Raw genomic sequence first — 16,238 nt, 5'->3', positions numbered from 1 at the left:
TGGGTGGGAGGTGCAATGACTTCAGGGGGCTGCCTGGGATAGTAGGCGGAGGTCAATGGGGTGGTGGCAGGAGGGAAAACTAGCAGTGGCTGCCTGGTGTGGTGGGCAGAGGTCAGTAGGGTTGGGGGAGAGGTGCGAGGACTTGAGCGGGCTGCCTGGGGTAGTGGGCAGAGGTCAGTGGGGTGTGGGCTGGAGGTGTGATGGCTTGAGGGGTGTGCCTGGGGTAGTGAGTGGAGGTCAGTGGGGGGTAGCAGGAGGGCATACTAGCAGTGGCTGCCTGGTGTAGTGGGAGGAGGTCAGTAGGGGTGAGGGAGAGGTGCAATGACTTAAGGAAGCTGCCTGGGGTAGTGGGCGGAGGTCAGTAGGGTGTGGGTTGGAGGTGCGATGACTTGACAGGGCTGCCTGGGGTAGTGAGCGGAGATCAGTGGTGGGTTGGGAGGAGGGCAACTTAGCAGTGGCTGCCTGGTTTAGTGGTCGGAGATCAGAAGGAGTGAGGGAGAGGTGTGAGGACTTGAGGGCGATGTCTGCGGTAGTGTACAGAGGGGTGTGGGTTGGAGGTGCAATGACTTGAGGGGGCTGCCTGGGGTAATGGGCGGAGGTCAGTGGGTGGGGGTGGGAGGAGGGCAAACTAGCAGGGACTGCCTGTTGTCGTGGGCGGAGGTCAGTGGTGTGTGGTTGGGAGGTGTAATGACTTGAGGGGTCTGCCTGGGGTAGTGAGCGGAGGTCAGTGGGTTGGTGGCAGGAGGGTAAACTAGCAGTGGCCACCTGGTGTGATGGGCAGATGTCAGTGAGGGGGTGAGAGGAGGGCAAACTAGCAGGAACTGCAATGGTATAGTGGGCAGAGGTCAGTGGGGGTGGGTGGGAAATGCGAGGACTTCAGGGGGCTGCCTGGAGTAGTGTGTTGAGGTCCATGGGGCGTGGGTTGGAGGTGCAAAGACTTGAGGGGGCTGCCTGGAGTAGTGAGCGGAGGTCAGTGGAGGGCAAATAATTAGTGGCTGCCTGTTGTAGTGGTCGGAGGTTAGTAGGGGAGAGGGGCGAAGGCTTGAGGGGGCTGCCTGGAGTAGTGGGCAGAGGTCAGTGAAGTGTGGGTTGGAGGTGCGATGACTTGAGGGGGCTACCTGGGGTAGTGGGTGGAGGTTAGTAGGGATGGGTGGGAGATGGGAGAGCTTGAGAGGGCTGCCTGGGTTAGGGTGCAGTGGTAAGTGAGGTGTGGGTGGGAGGTGTGATGATTTGAGGGGGTGCCGGGGGTAGTGGCCGTAGTACAGTGATGGGGCTGTGAGGTGCAATGACTTGAGGGGGCTGCCTGGGATAGTGAGCAGAGGTCAGTGGAGGAGTGGGAGGAGGACGAACTGGCAGGGGCTGCCTGGTGTAGTGGGCAGAGGTCAGTGAGGGGTGTAAAGTGCACGGACTTGAGGGAGCTGCCTGGTGTAGTGAGCTGTGGTAAGTGAGGGCGTGGGTTGGAGGTGCGATGACTTGGGAAGCTGCCTGGGCTAGTGGGCGGAGGTCAGTGGGGGTGGGTGGGAGGTGCAATGACTTGATGGGGCTGCCTAGGGCAGTGAGCGGAGGTCAGTGTGGGGTGGAAGGAGGGCAAACTAGCAGTGGCTGCTTGATGTAGTGGGCAGAGTGTTGGGGAGATGTTGGACCCCCCACCAGGCTTCTGGGCGTCCCAGGAATAGGAGGCCCCAACACCTCCCATTTTGCCCAAAGGAATGCACCAACCACAGTCCAGCAAGCAGCATGTTCCAAACTGTGGTTTATTTCTGGGCAGCAAACAAACACACAGGGATTCGTGCACAAAGATAATCCAGTCACACTCTCAGAGAGACTGGCTTGCAAGCCAGCTTTGTAACACACTGCAGGCTGACATCACAAAACTGGACCAGCTCCCAGAAACCGATCTCATCCTGAGATTGGCTGGTGAGTGATTAGTCACATATAGTTCCCTTATAGAAACCCTGATGATTGGACCTCTGCTCCCAGGGGGTTGACTTGGCCGTTCTTCCCAGTGAGCTAATTCTAAAAATGTTGCATTATGAATTTGTTCCCATCAGTTTTATCTGAGCAGGCTTTTCACCCCAGGGCCCTCAGTGGTGATTGGCCAGAGCTGAGGTCTCCAAGCTTAAGACAACTCTGCTCCCAGCTCGACAACGTAACATTCTCTTGTGCATCATAACTATGTGTGAACTACCACTGCTTGCGCTTGCCTTTTCGTTCTCATAGAAAAGCCACAGAATCACGTGTTTTGCCTCCACACTCTGGGTTGAATTAGCTGTATTTTTTATTTCTATTGTTTTTTAACTTTTTTTATTGATTTTCACAACAAACAACAAACCGTGCACCTGAACATGGTGCATATAACTACAATCCCGCCCCCCTCCCGCCTTACAATCCCTCGTTAAACAACCACGGTTTATTTGTCCACAACTGTCGCTTCTGTTTCCTCATCTGGGGAGCTTTCCGAGTCCATTTACTCAGACTCCACGCCTCTCAATGATGCAACCAGATGCTGCCACTCTATGAATGTTCCTGTTTCCTCCTCCCAACCCCCTCTCCCTGCTGCCTCCCTCCAAACCACCGTTTCAGCCTCAGTCCACCGTAAGAGGTCCCTCCACCAGGTTTCAATATTCGGTCTCTCCCGTGCTTTCCATCCCATGGCTATCCTGCGCTTTGCCAAAATGTAAGTCAAATCTTTGAGCTTGCTCACGTGCTTAAGATTGCGCGGTCTAGGGAAGCCCCCTACCATACATGCCCATAAGGAGGAATTAGCAGTATTTAATGAGAATTATTGAAGCTGTCTGCACTCTGTTCACTGTTGTTCAGAACAAAGGAATTTCATCTTGTTGCAAAACAGAGTTTATCTGGTTAAAGATGACCTTGGCTGAGCTGAGCCTGCAAGATGTATTTCAGTGTCTCACACGAACGCTGCAGAGACAAGTGTATTTTACTGTGATTTTCCAAAGCCAGTCATGGTTTACACTCTGCTTTTCGATAATACATGAATTGATGAGTTATAGTGCTGTTGGGTGTCTCAATGATTTCTTTTTCAATGGGGTTAATTCATGTGGGCATCTGCAAGCCTTTAAACAGGACTTCTTGTGTTTTGTAGATTCTATATGGCAGTATTGCTGCATTGAGGCAAATGTAGCATGTCTGCTTAGCGCTTTTAGCCAGTACTGTCAATTGAAATGTCTCTGCTGTCACCCAGAGCTCTTCATCCACTCTGGGCAAGGTTTGTGTTACTTTTAGGTTGCAGTGTTAGTGAAGTGGGTGTCTTTCACCATATTTGTCACCCATGGGCACACTGGGGCATGGTGCAAAATAATGAGTATGCTCATTATTCTTCCTGCTGTTCTTTCTGTTGACATGCCTGGGGTGAGGGGGCAGGAGTGTGATATCGATTTTTCCTCTTCAGTCCCCCCTATCGTCGACTTGTCGACCACACCACCAAGCAACATTCATCTTCTTCCGGTCGGCATATCTTTGTCAATTCTCTGAGGTGTCCATAATTGTTCACATGATTGTCAAGGACCAGTACATGTAGGAGTATTCTCCGTCTGAGCTCCACCACACTCACTTCCCTTCGTACTTCCTCGGATCACAGGGATTGTCCACCTTTATTACTGCTGGAACCAGGTAGCACACCACTATCTTCACCCTTAGTCCGGCTCTTCCTTTCACCATGTCTTTTATTGCTCCTCCTATGCTCACATCCATCAGTATTTGCATTCCGATCGCTTCTTCTGCTGTTCTCTCGCATCTTGCAATATATTGTGATCTTGCACAGTGATGCTTTGCTCAGTACTAGTGCTTCAGTTATCATCTTCAATCTGCCAACCAGTCACGATGCCATCCATGACCATGGAAACGCTAGCCAGTTCTTGTCTTTCCCTGTTCACATGTGTTTTCTGCTGAACAGTCTTTTGTGTGCTGGTACTTCATCCAATGTTGCTTCTTGTCTTGCTCGAGAAGTAGTTCACCCCTCTGTACACTCCTGAGTCCGTCTGAGTCTGTTTCTCTTCTTCCTTTGTTGGGGCTTTTGGTGCTTTGTTCAGTCATCTCTTCTTCCTTCTGTTGTTTTCCATCTTCGGGAAGTGGTCAGACCTCACGACTTCCTTGGGCACCACCAACAAGGGCGTGCTGATGTGCACCAATGGACAGTTTCCTCCCCAATTTCAGTGGCAGTTTCTCTTGAGCTTTAGATCCACATGCTCAATAGAAGTCCATAAGCACTGCTGTTCCTGCTCTCATCTCCCTACTGATCTCAACCTTCTTGCATCCAGCATTTCGTCCACTTCTTTTCGCTGTTGTGCTGGTAACATAAGGCCGCTGCCTTCAGTGTATTTATTGGCATCAGTCCTTCTTCATTCTCCACCCAAGTCACCAGCTTTGTACTCCTGGTCCACTCCGTTAGGCACTTATCATTTTCTTCTTGCAGCTTGCTCACTGGTGCATTGCCATGGTCAGTGCTTTGCTTCCTACAGTCTCCATCTTCAGAACCATTATTAGCGTATATGTGTCCATGGATCAGTATCTGTTGTCTTTCCCAGCAACCATGTTCTCCTCCTCTCTCCTTTACTCTTGCTCATGGTCATGTCAGTTCCTTCAGTGTGATAATCTTTGTTTTTCTGTCTGTGGCCCCTATGTTATATACTGTTGTCCTTCAATGAGCTGCCAGTAGTTGTTCATCCTGGGTAGTGTCTTGATATAATCTTCTTTCCTAGGGGAATGTCTCTTTTGACATCAATCTCAATGTTGCTGTCTTCCCTTGGAATCTTTTTCACGTTTGGAACACTTTGGGATACATCGGCGTCATGCTGTAGGTATTTCTGTTGCAATAAATTTTATCAAGGCACTTAAGGCATAGGGGATTTAAGAGCTCTCCACAGTGGTGTCCCTACCAATCTTGGACATGTGTGTATGTCGTTAGTTACTTGTGCTATGTGTGAGGTGTATGTTTACTCCTTTCGTGTCTGCATTAACACTGCTCTTACCTCTCCTTACGTTGGCAACAGTGTCTTCCTCACCCTCTGACAAGGAAGGCCTTCCTGCTTGGGTTAGGGAATGTTAGTAGGGGTTACAGCGGTAATGCTCACCCCCATTATTCAGTTGAGCATTAACAGTCCATCATAATGATAAGAGTCCTTTTTATCTTGCCCCTAACCACTTACGCTGCTGGATCCTTGCAGCTGATGAGATTATATGGTTGCCCGCCTGAAAATCGCGAGAAAGGCGGTATGATGTTAGTACTTGTCAGTGCCCTCAAGCTCTGCGAACTAAACAATCACTGAGGGCAAAAATGAAAGCTTCCCCTGCACATTTCTTGTTGAGTGTTTCTCAATGTGGGTAGGACAGTATATGCACTGTATTCAAGTTGGGGAAAAGTTTGGGCTAGGTATTCAATGGAAGCAAGGAAATATACTTCAGGGAAACGTGTTCTAGGGCATCCAAGTTTTCTGATAGAGTGGGGAAAGATTGGGCGAGGTATTCAATGAGAGTAAGGAAATGTACTCCAGGTAATCGTGCTCTAAAGGGTCTGGGTGTTCTGATAGAGTAGGCAAGTTGAGTGTGGAAGGCTTCAGGGTGATTAGTGGAGGTAACATCAAAGAAATTCCCTACACAATTCTAACAACATACATGCGCAACAACCTGCATGTGCGAGGAAAAGAGAGAGAACAAAACAGTGTTACAGCTGTCGGGTGCACAAAATATAATTTGAAACTCATTTCAGCATACTATGCACACGGGGGTGTCGGTTCCTATTCTAGCTGCTTGTGTGCGTTGGACCATAGGATGGCCAGGTTTCCCTAACTCAAGAGTGTTCGTGCTGTCTTGCAGTTCATGAAAATCTTTTGCGTTGGCCCTGTTGATTGTTGCTCCCTCGTCGTCAGGGTGGCCACCGCTTTGTAGAGCTTGACGCCTTACAGATCTAACAAAGTCTGTCATGAGGGCAAAATGTCCCACTCTAGTCCCTAGCCATTGGAATTTAGTTGTCCGTTGTCTTCAGGCCTGCCCTGGGTCCTTTGTTTCTGACAAGAAATAAAAAAGAAGCACTTGAGACCTGAGAATTGACATATTATTCAATTTCTTGACCTAACCTCTCTGCACTACTCTCACACTATTCAGTGTCCTAGTGGGAGGAGCCAAGGATAAATTCATGCATCGTACTGTCACCACCTGGTTGGATGGTGGTCGGGCGCTAACTTGTTGCACAATTTGAGATTTACCTGGAAAATGGGTAGACAACCACTATCCTATAGCCGTATCCTTAACGCATCTGGATGATATGCACTTAATTTAGGTGAAAATATTCATGACACACTTGGATCACATACACTTAATTTAGGTGGTGGTGTACAAATGGGCCTTTGAGTCTTTGTATTTACTGTAATTTACTTTAAGCTAAAAATAGTGCGTGCTTTTGACCCGGGGGCATTAGGCGCTGACAAGCTAAACAGGGAAACATCAAGGTGGTAAATCTGTCAGTCAAAGTGGCTGTGTGTCTAAATTAAAGGGATCAGTTTCCTGAATTAAGAGAATCGCAGGGTGTTTTAAATCTTTCTTCTATGGCTCCTCTCACAGCTCTCAGGGTATGCCCTGCAGTGAACTGCTGGCACATTAACCTGGGACTAATGAAATTTGCTATCATGTATCCACTACCTATCCCCCCCCCTTTCTTTTCATTTTTTTTAAATGTATTTATTTATTTTTATTTTCTTTCAATCCCAACCATCACAGTGTACTCCCATGTTCTCTATCCCACCACATTTCCACTTGTTAAACCCTAGTCTATTAATTACTCATTATTACGTATAGCATTGCATTACTCCACTACTTTCATTACTGCTGAAGTTAGACAATATATTTCTCCCATCAGGATCTACTCCCAAATTTTAATACAATCATTATTCTCCAATTCGTGCAGCAATGACCTCTTCCCCTATGTGTGTTGGCTAAGGCATTTGTGCCAGTGCTGTGTTAGAAAGTGCTAGTGGCATTACTTCTTCCACTGTGTTATTCTGTCGCCAAAGGGTGTCTGTTGGGAACATGGATCATCCACCCTTTACCCGGAGTTCTCTCCTCCCGTGGCGCAGCCCCTTGCAATTTCATAATGTGTTTCTCTGGTGCATTGTTGTACCCTGTTCCCATCACTGTGTCCCTCACTCCTTTCAGACAGTGTGTCTCTCCTCCAGTTTCTGTGCTGTGTTCCAGTACCAATTGTGAGGGCAACTCGTTTGTCTTCCTGTGTCAGTGTGCATGGGCAACTAGTTTTGCTGCGTATGCTTAATAATGTGATGGCAATCGTACACCCCCAACCTTCTCACTTGTCCTGCCTTCCCTCAGTCATACTACAGCTTTTCTTAACCTCTTGACTCCCATCAGTCTGATCGATAGTTAGTGAACCGTCAATTAAAGGCACACCTCCCCACCCAAGTGCATGACCTAGTTGCCCCACTGTCACCCAGAAAAGAAAATGCTTTGTTACCCATCACCACCCTTATGTAATTGTCCCCCGCAGGATTGAGTGTGTGTGAGTGTGAGTGTGTGTGGCAGAATGAGACACGTCAAGTTTGTCTGGGGGCCATCCTATTAAACGTATAATGACAATCCATTCTCTGTGAAAGGGTTGTTCCCCACCATTGTAACCCCTCCCAGTCATCTAACCGGTACTATTGCTATGGTATCTGTGGGCTCCATTGTGTCAGTGTTCTGTATGAGTGCTAACTGCTGTGCAGTCCCCCTGGGTTGTGATGCATGTAAGTCCTGGAGTAATGGTGCTGTCATATGGTGTCTGTGTCTGTACATGTAGTGGTGACAGTGCCTGTGTTGGTGCTTGTGATGTGCTGCTGCTGGCCCTGGGCACAATCATTTCCCTGTGCCCCTGCATACTATTGTCATCCCTGAGGCCCCCCCTCTTTTGCTTTGCTCCCCCACAATGACAGGTTCTTGAAACATGTCCCAACTGCCCGCAGATCCATCACTGTGGTGGCTCCCTCCCTTCCATATCCCATGCAAGCTGTTCCACTCCCAACTGAGCCTCTTCCATGTCTGGCTGTGCTGCCTTGTTCAGTCCTTCTCTCCTGCTCACATATCTTCCTTTCCCATTCGAGTGTCACCCACTGACTGGCCGCTTTTATGCCCCGCTCATCATCCTGCTTATTGTGCCCATTCCCTTGCCAGTCTTTGTAATTGCAATTTCTATGTTCCCTTTCTGCTAGCTCACGTTTTTCTTGCTCCGCTCTCTCTCCTCCTCTCTTTTCCCTCTACTTCCCTTCCTCTCTTCTCTCTCCAGTCCTTCTCTACCCTCTCCTTCATTTCCCTTCTCCACGCTCCTTCCCCATGAGCTCCCACTCTTCCTTCCTCCTCCATTTCTTGTCTTCCCTTTCCAGTTCCTCCATTCTCTTCATGTCTCTCACCTTACTCTGCCCCTTCATTACCCGGTCCCTCTCCCTTCTCCCTTCTCCCTCCATTTGTTCTGCCCAGTCAAGCCTTTTGCGCTCCTCCTCCCCACTCACTATTGCTGTGGTCACTCCTCGCACCTCTCCCATTATCTTCCCTTTAATTTTGAAAATAAACGTGTGCTGCTAGTGGGTTGTTCTGCACACTCCTGTTTGTTCTCTTTTGTGTATGGTGGTGTTTTGTATGTGGTATTTATATCTGTCTGCTGCTTTCAGTTCTTTCATGGAATACATTCCTTGCTCATCATCTGTGTCATCAAATATTACACTCCCAGAGGTGCAGAAGGGTGAGACCCCTGTTTGCTCAGCACGTGCTGGATCAGCATCTGCTGACGCCTCGCCACTTTCTTTTCCCTCATGTGCCATAGTTCAACTATAGCCAGGCGCCTTTTCAGCTTCTTTCCTGTGTAAGTGCTGTGCATGTGTGTCATTAGCAATTGCTGCACGCCTCTGGAGAAGCTGCCTGTAGGCGGCTATGGTCTTATTTATTTGTCTTCATTACTTTTGAACCATTGTACACTATGTTTTGCTAATTTATCTTGGCATGGGGGCTGTGTCCTACATAACAGTTGAAGCGGAGGCATTTATCTATTATGTGACACCTTTTACCTTACCTCAAGTTGAGAATTTCGATAATCCGCTGTTCAGGGAGCAAATGTTAGAAGATAATTTAACATTTTAAAATGTCTATGAGCCTTCTTTGTTCTGCAACTAATCCAGTGTACTCCATGTACAGCCCATCTTCACCAAACCATTGCTTTCTCCGGCACCCCCCCACAATCTTGTGCATGTGCGTTGCACACACCGCATCTGGGTCACCTCTTCTGGCTCTCCAAATCCCCACCACTAGCTCCTCACCATCAAAACTCTGTGTCCTATGCATCAATCTAAAGAGGGTGTCCCCAAATTAAAATCACAGTACAAATGAACAGGCAAGTGTGCATACACAGAACAATAACCCATTGCTTCCAATCCTACACAACCCCACAAAGATCCCAAAATAAAACCCCACAATCTCCACAGCTGTCTTCCCACTTCACCCGGAGTGGAGTATACGTCATTACCCAATTCTCTTTCTATAGTTGATCTGCACTCCCTCACTGGAGGAACATAACCAGTCATCTATTTTCTGCAATCTGAGAAATACTCTAGCTAACGGTGTCCAGTCATAATTTCGAAAACATAATTTCGAAAGTCAAAAAAGTCGAATCAAAAATGTCGAAAAAAAAAATGTCGAATTGTTTTTTTTTTCGATATTTTTTTTTTGGGCTCTAGTTTCTGTGAAAAAAATAGGTAAAAATAAAAAAAGGGGGGTTGGGGGGGTAACCCCCCCATTTTGAAAAAAAAAACGTCATTAAAAAAAAATTCGACATTTTTTTTTTTCGACTTTTTGACTTTCGAATATTTTGTATTAGAAATTATGTCTATGAACCCTAGCTAACTCCTGCGGAAATCCGACATCCATTTACCAAGCTAAAACACTCAATTAATAGGAATCCTCAGTAACTCATCGAACTACAACGCTGACTCATAAGTATACCCCACCCCCATGCATGTGTTCGGCATTCAGACCAATCAGCGCGGCACGCCGTCCAACACGTGGAGACTCGTTACCCCACCCAATAGACTCATCAGCACATGAAGGGACTACCTCCACTCCGTTCCCTACTACAACTCACGCGCCGATCACTACTGATAGACCAAATTTTGCGACAATGTAAAACCACCCGCCACCCTATTTACAATTCCTCCCCCCACAGCTGACTTCCCCCTCAGTAGGGTGGAGTAATCTCTTTATTCTTTTGTGTTTGTATTAAACTGCACCCGTTGATTTGCCTCACGAATGATACGCCTCTCACTGGGAGACATAACCAGTCAAACACCTTCCGCAATCTAGTATAGCTCCAGCTAACCAATCACTACGGGAATACCATCATCCATAACCCAGATTACAAACCAAACTCACAGGTACACCTCTATTTACATACTTCTGCAGTCCAAGCCTGTCAACTCTATAGTCCTGGTTGTTCACCAGAACATTTTACCTCGAAGACCGAGCACTCCCTACACACAGGAAGCTGCAGTTCCTATCCAGACAATACAATTTAACAGTTCTACAACATACTGAATTAACAATACTTCCTAATACTTAATCATTTGCCCATTGTTACCCCACAAAATCACACCCTCCCCTCAAAGGCCATGTTGCTGGTTGCTTGGACTTGTACTTACATTGCCTATGCTGCACTGGCACTTGCTCTGCTACCGGAACCCCCCATCAAGGCGCTTCACTGGACCCCATCTTCTGCAGGCCTCTCACCCTCCCTCAAGCGGGGTATTTCCAAGTGGCCCCGATGCCTTTATCCGGTTAATGCATTTTCCGGTGGTCTTCAGGTGCAGGCAAGGGTCCCACAGTTTCCTTGGGTCAGCAGCGGGGGGGGGGGTAGTTCAATGCAGGGCTTACACAGGCAGTGCCCATCCATCACGGGCCTTACAGTGAGCAATTTTGCCTCACAGAGGGCACCAACTTGTTGGGGGGAAGTTGGACCCCCCCACCAGGCTTCTGGAGGTCCCAGGTATAGGAGGCCCCAACACCTCCCATTTTGCCCAAAAGAATACAGCATCGTCCAGCAAGCAGCATGTTCCAAACTGTGGTTTATTTCTGGGCAGCAAACAAACACAAAGGGATTTGTGCAGAAAGAAAATCCAGGCACACTCTCAGAGAGACTGGCTTGCAAGCCAGCTTTGTAACACACTACAGGCTGACATCACAAAATTGGGCTGCTCCCAGAAACCTATCTCATCCTGAGATTGGCTGCTGAGTGATTGGTCACATATAGTTCCCGTATAGAAACTCTGATGATTGGACCTCTGTTGTCAGGGGGCTGGCTTGGCTGTTCTTCCCAGTGAGCTAATTCTAAAAATGTTGCATTGTGAATTTGTTCCCATCAGTTTTAGCTGAAAAGGCTTTTCGCCCCTGGGCCCTCAGTGGTGATTGGCCAGAGACGAGGTCTCCAAGCCTAAGACAACTCTACTCCCAGCTCGAAAAAGTAACTTTCTCTTCTGCGTCATAACTATGTGTGAATCACCACTGCCTACGCTTGCCTTTTCATTCTCATAGAAAAGCCACAGAATCACGTGTTTTGCCTCCACATTCTGGGTTGAATTAGCTGTATTTAATGAGAATTATTGAAGCTGTCTGCGCTCTGTTCACTGTCGTTCAGAACAAAGGAATTTCATCTTGTTGCAAAACAGAGTTTATCTGGTTAAAGACGACCTTGACTGAGCTGAGCCTGCAAGATGCATTCCAGTGTCTCGCACGAACGCTGCAGAGACAAGTCTATTTTACTGTGATTTTCCGAAGCCAGTCATGGTTTACACTCTGTGTTTCGATAATGCATGCATTGATGAGTTATAGTGCTGTTGGGTGTCTCAATGCTTTGTTTTTCAATGCGGTTAATTCATGTGGGCATCTGAAAGCCTTTAAACAGTAATTCTTGTGTTTTGTAGATTCTGTATGGCAGTATTGCTGAATTGAGGCAAATGTAGCATGTCTACTTAGCGCTTTTAGCTGGCACTGTCAATTGAAATGTCTCTGCTGGCACCCAGAGCTCTTCATCCACTCAAGGTGTGTGTTACTTTTAGGTTGCAGTGTTGGTGAAGTGGGTGTCTTTCAGCATATTTGTCACCCATGAGCGCACTGGGGCCTGGTGCAAAATGAAGAGTATGCTCATTATTCTTCCTGCTGTTCTTTCTGTTGATATGCCTGGGGTCAGGGGCAGGAGTTTGATCTCGATTTTTCCTCTTCGGGAGGACTGTAGGGGTAAGGGAGAAGTGTGAAGACTTCAGGGAACCGCTTGGGGTAGTGGGTGGAGGTCTGTGGGGTGTGGGTTGGAGGTGCAATGACTTGAGGGTGCTGCCTGGGGTAGTGGGTGGAGGTCAGTGGGGTTGAGTGGGAGGTGCAAGGTTTTGAGCACGCTGCCTGGAGTAGTGTGCAGAGGTCAGTAGGGTTTGGGTGGGAGGTGTGATGACTTGATGGGGGTGCCGTCAGTAGTGGGTGGAGGATAGTGGGTGGGGTGGGATTAGGGCAAACTAGCAGGGGCTGCTTGGGGTAGTGGGTGGAGGTCCCTGGGGGTGGGTGGGAGGTGCGAGGGCTTGAGGGGGCTGCCTGGGATAGTGTGCAGAGGTCAATGGGGGTCATTACGACCCAGGCGGTAAGTACGCCAACTTTACCACCATGGTGTAAACTACGTTTACACCATGGTGGATGGCGGATTTACCGCCCCATTCCAAGGTGAGTGGGGCGGTAAATCCCCATTTCCCATTTTACCCTTCCCCATTCCCATTTTTGCCCCATAGGGCATAATGGGAGTGGGGAAGGCGCTAATTACGCCACCGTAAATTACGGTGGCGTAATTAGCACCAAGGCGCTTTAGCGCCATGGATTTTAACGGCTGCTAAAAGCAGCCGTTAAAATCGGAATCAGGTGTTAAGGGTTAACGACGGCGTTAACCCTTAACGCCTGAGTTGTAATGAGGCCCAATGGGTGTGGGTGGGAGGTGTGATGACTTGAGGGGCTGCCTGGGGTGATCGATGTTAGGGAGAATTCTCAAGAATGTGCTCATTTCCCTAACCTTTTGAGACCCCCAGGAACTTTGCTGGATTTCTAGGATTTGATTTTTTACCTGGGAAAAGTGTGAGACTTTTTTTCCTACTCTTCCATGTATTTTGATGAGTGTTTTACTTTTGTGTTCTTTGGTTATGGAGTTTTAAAACAACTCCAGAGGCATCCTCTTTTCTGTGTGTCACACAGCACCTTCAGCGCAGTGGCACTGGGGTGTCTTTCAGACTTCCCAAGATTTAAATACCTTCTCTGGGACTGACTACTGTCTCCCAGAGCATGTAAAGTTAAATTGACTTTACTAGTCTCTTTAAATTTACAGACCCAGCACACACTTTCTTCCTATAGAGTGCTGGAGGGGTTGCCTAGCTTCACCTGAGTCAAAACACTCATGTAACAGTCAGATGTTACCCTTTCCTACTTTAAATGGCTGGTAGCAGTGGTTTAGATCAAACTACCATGATTTTTCCCAACCGCGAACAACAGTAGCTAAAAATCGGGTCAGCCATGTTTTTCAATATGGCACCCAGGACCTATCTGTAAAAACAGACTCCGGTCAACTTTTTTCACCATTTCTTTTAGGAAAGGTCCTTCTTGTGTTTGTCTCTGAGCGCCAAACCAAGTTTGGTCCCTTTGTTCGTTGGCCTTTGGCGGGCTTCAGTGCTGAAGCCCTCCTCTGGTGCCAGGGTGTCTCGGGTGGACAGGATGTGAGGGAGGTGCCCGAAACTCCCTGTGCTTAGTCTCCTAGGAGTGAGAAAAATTGACTTGTGCTCTCACTTCTTTGCACCACATTTGATGAGTGAAAAAATCACAAAAAGCTGTTATTCTTGACGAAAAATATTTCTGGTTTATTTATTTCATTTTAAGCCCCTCTTGGATGACACGTGTTTCTGCGTATATCCTGCGCCTTTTTTCAAATCCGGGCTGTTTATGTACATAGAAAAGAAAACAGAACAAAATGCAATAAGAAATAAAGTTCATGTGTGTCACCTCGCTTGGTTATTTGATACATTGTGAACATGGTGACTTCCTTTGTGTTTAAATCATATACCCACAATTTCCAAAATGATTTTGACTCCTACACATTTGCACCTCTGTATGTGAATCAAATTGATCACCTATGTCTATGTTGCAGAACTGGGGGGGAGGATTTGAGATTCTTTTGTCCTTTGTAACTTGCTATGATTTTTATGTTATTATGAGATATAACTGTACAGTTTAGAGAGCACCAAAAAAATGACAACTTTTTAGTTAACCAAAATACTGTGTTCAGCCATCTCTTACCCTTTCATATGGTGTTCTGGTTCCCCCACTGGTAATTAGCTTACTTTTCTTATCAGGTAACTTGAATTCATGTGTTCAATCCCTCCTGTACAAACAGCATACATATAACGTTATTGGCATACGTTTATCCCTGATTTAATCTACTGTCAAATACAGACGAAATCTAGCCTCCTGGACCAATGCCTCTTATTTTGCATTTTTTAGAAAGAAATTGTGATTAATTCTATATTAATATGATTTAATGCAGTGCCTCTAGGGCCAGTGTAAAGATGCCGGCAACTATTTCAGGAGAGGGTCGCTTCCCCACTGTCAACACTCGTTTGAATTTTTCGCGTGCTTCCACATTTGCCCCTTAAAGCTAATTCTTATTATTCCAAACACAAGCTTGTCTAATCGGCACAATTTTAAACATGCTTACAACCTAGGGTGGGCTTACAACCTACTTTAAGGGCTTACCTGCAAATTCTGAAGCTCATGCCTCATGCGTCGGGGTCCCTCTTGCCCGAGGTTCGCCAATTATTATTAGAGATCTCTTTCTCCTTAGTCCTTCATCGCTTTCCTTGCTCACTTAATGGCGGCCATATTTTGGGATACCTGCCCATGTTTTACTGTGTGGCCGGTTACAATTACCACTTTCTTCTTCTAACTATTCATAGCGAATGCATTTTATTTAACTTTGCCTGGTGAATTTCATGCTTTGAATATAAATGGTAACTTATTAGGTTACATTCTTTTATTTTTTCATAACATACACCCGTGAAGGTTTTATTTTATAAAAGTATTTGTTATTCTACAAATAGTTTATTCCAGCGCGAACACTCCCCACGTGTAAAGGATTGTGGTTAAGGTAGTTGCCTCACTGAGTTAATGTTGCTGAGCCGAAATCCATGCTTTTGATATAAATGGTAACTTATTGGATTACATTCTTTTATTCTTTCATGCCTTAGACCCGTCAAGGTTCTATTTTATAAAAAGATTTGTTATTCTGCAAATAACCTATTTCAGCGCGAACACTCACCAACTGTGAAGGATTGTGGTTAAGGTAGTTGCCTTACTGAGTTAGTGTTTAGTAGTTTTAGTTTCATTGCGATATATATATGTATATATATATATTTTAGCATATAATTCAACAGTTACGACCTCTACATGAACCAGGACCTTGTCTGAAAAATTATTGTATGGTTTTCCTCAATGTGAGAGTCATCTATAAACGTTATTCCGATGGTTAACAGTGTCCCCGTAGTGGCCTACTGTCACGCTCGGCCGCCGTTGGCGGCTGTGGAGACGCTGGCGATGGGGCGGCCATTGATTCGGCCTTCACGCTGCCAGCGTCCGCATGTAGCGGTCTAGTCTTCCGCCCCTCCTCTACAGAGCCCATTTAACGTCATCCAACCCGGAAGCCCGCGCGTTGCAACCTTCGCGTCAGGCTCCGGGTTGGTAAGCTGCAGTTTTCCGTTCTGTGGCTGCTGCCACCGTCCTCTCCCTTTGCTTCTCTTCCCTTCTCATACCTTCTCCTTCCACTCCTCATTGCCTCCCACGTCCTTCTCGCTCTTCCTCTCCCTCGTCTTGGCTAGCGTGTGTTTTTTCCCCGTGCACTCTCTCTGTGCCCGGTTTCCTGCTGGCTCTCCTCTTTGCTTAGCCACTCTGCTTTCTGAAGTAGGTCCTCCTGCCTTTGCCCTGCCCAGTGGTCCTGCCAAGCTCTACTACACGACCTGCAACAAGGGGTTTTTTGTGCCTGCTCGGCTTTTTCCCCTACACCGGTCTACCCCGGTTCGGGGGCCCCCTTTGCCCCGAGTTAGAGGGGCAGGGTGGCTTCCTCTCGGGGTAGGTCTTATCATCAGACAAGAGAGCAAGCGGTCTGGAGAAGGAGATTTGGA

General features: G+C 47.2%; 1 long non-coding RNA gene across 2 annotated transcripts; it reads right to left on the bottom strand.

Annotated features, from left to right (window-relative positions):
• Window positions 1–1,901: 1,901 nt before the first annotated feature.
• Window positions 1,902–14,894, bottom strand: LOC138511529 (uncharacterized). 2 transcript variants are annotated; one of them, XR_011280629.1, is made up of 3 exons: window positions 14,818–14,894; window positions 14,362–14,446; window positions 1,902–6,026 (listed from the first exon to the last, which is right to left on the bottom strand). It is a non-coding gene; the product is annotated as an uncharacterized lncRNA (long non-coding RNA). The 2 variants fall into 2 exon arrangements; XR_011280628.1 differs by lacking the exon at window positions 1,902–6,026 and adding an exon at window positions 13,493–14,001.
• Window positions 14,895–16,238: the final 1,344 nt, after the last annotated feature.

This window comes from Ambystoma mexicanum, chromosome 6p, assembly GCF_040938575.1.
Source record: "Ambystoma mexicanum isolate Mex_15411 chromosome 6p, UKY_AmexF1_1, whole genome shotgun sequence".
NCBI classification, from domain to species: Eukaryota; Metazoa; Chordata; class Amphibia; order Caudata; family Ambystomatidae; genus Ambystoma; species Ambystoma mexicanum.
This window is presented reverse-complemented; position numbering and strand designations above follow the sequence as displayed.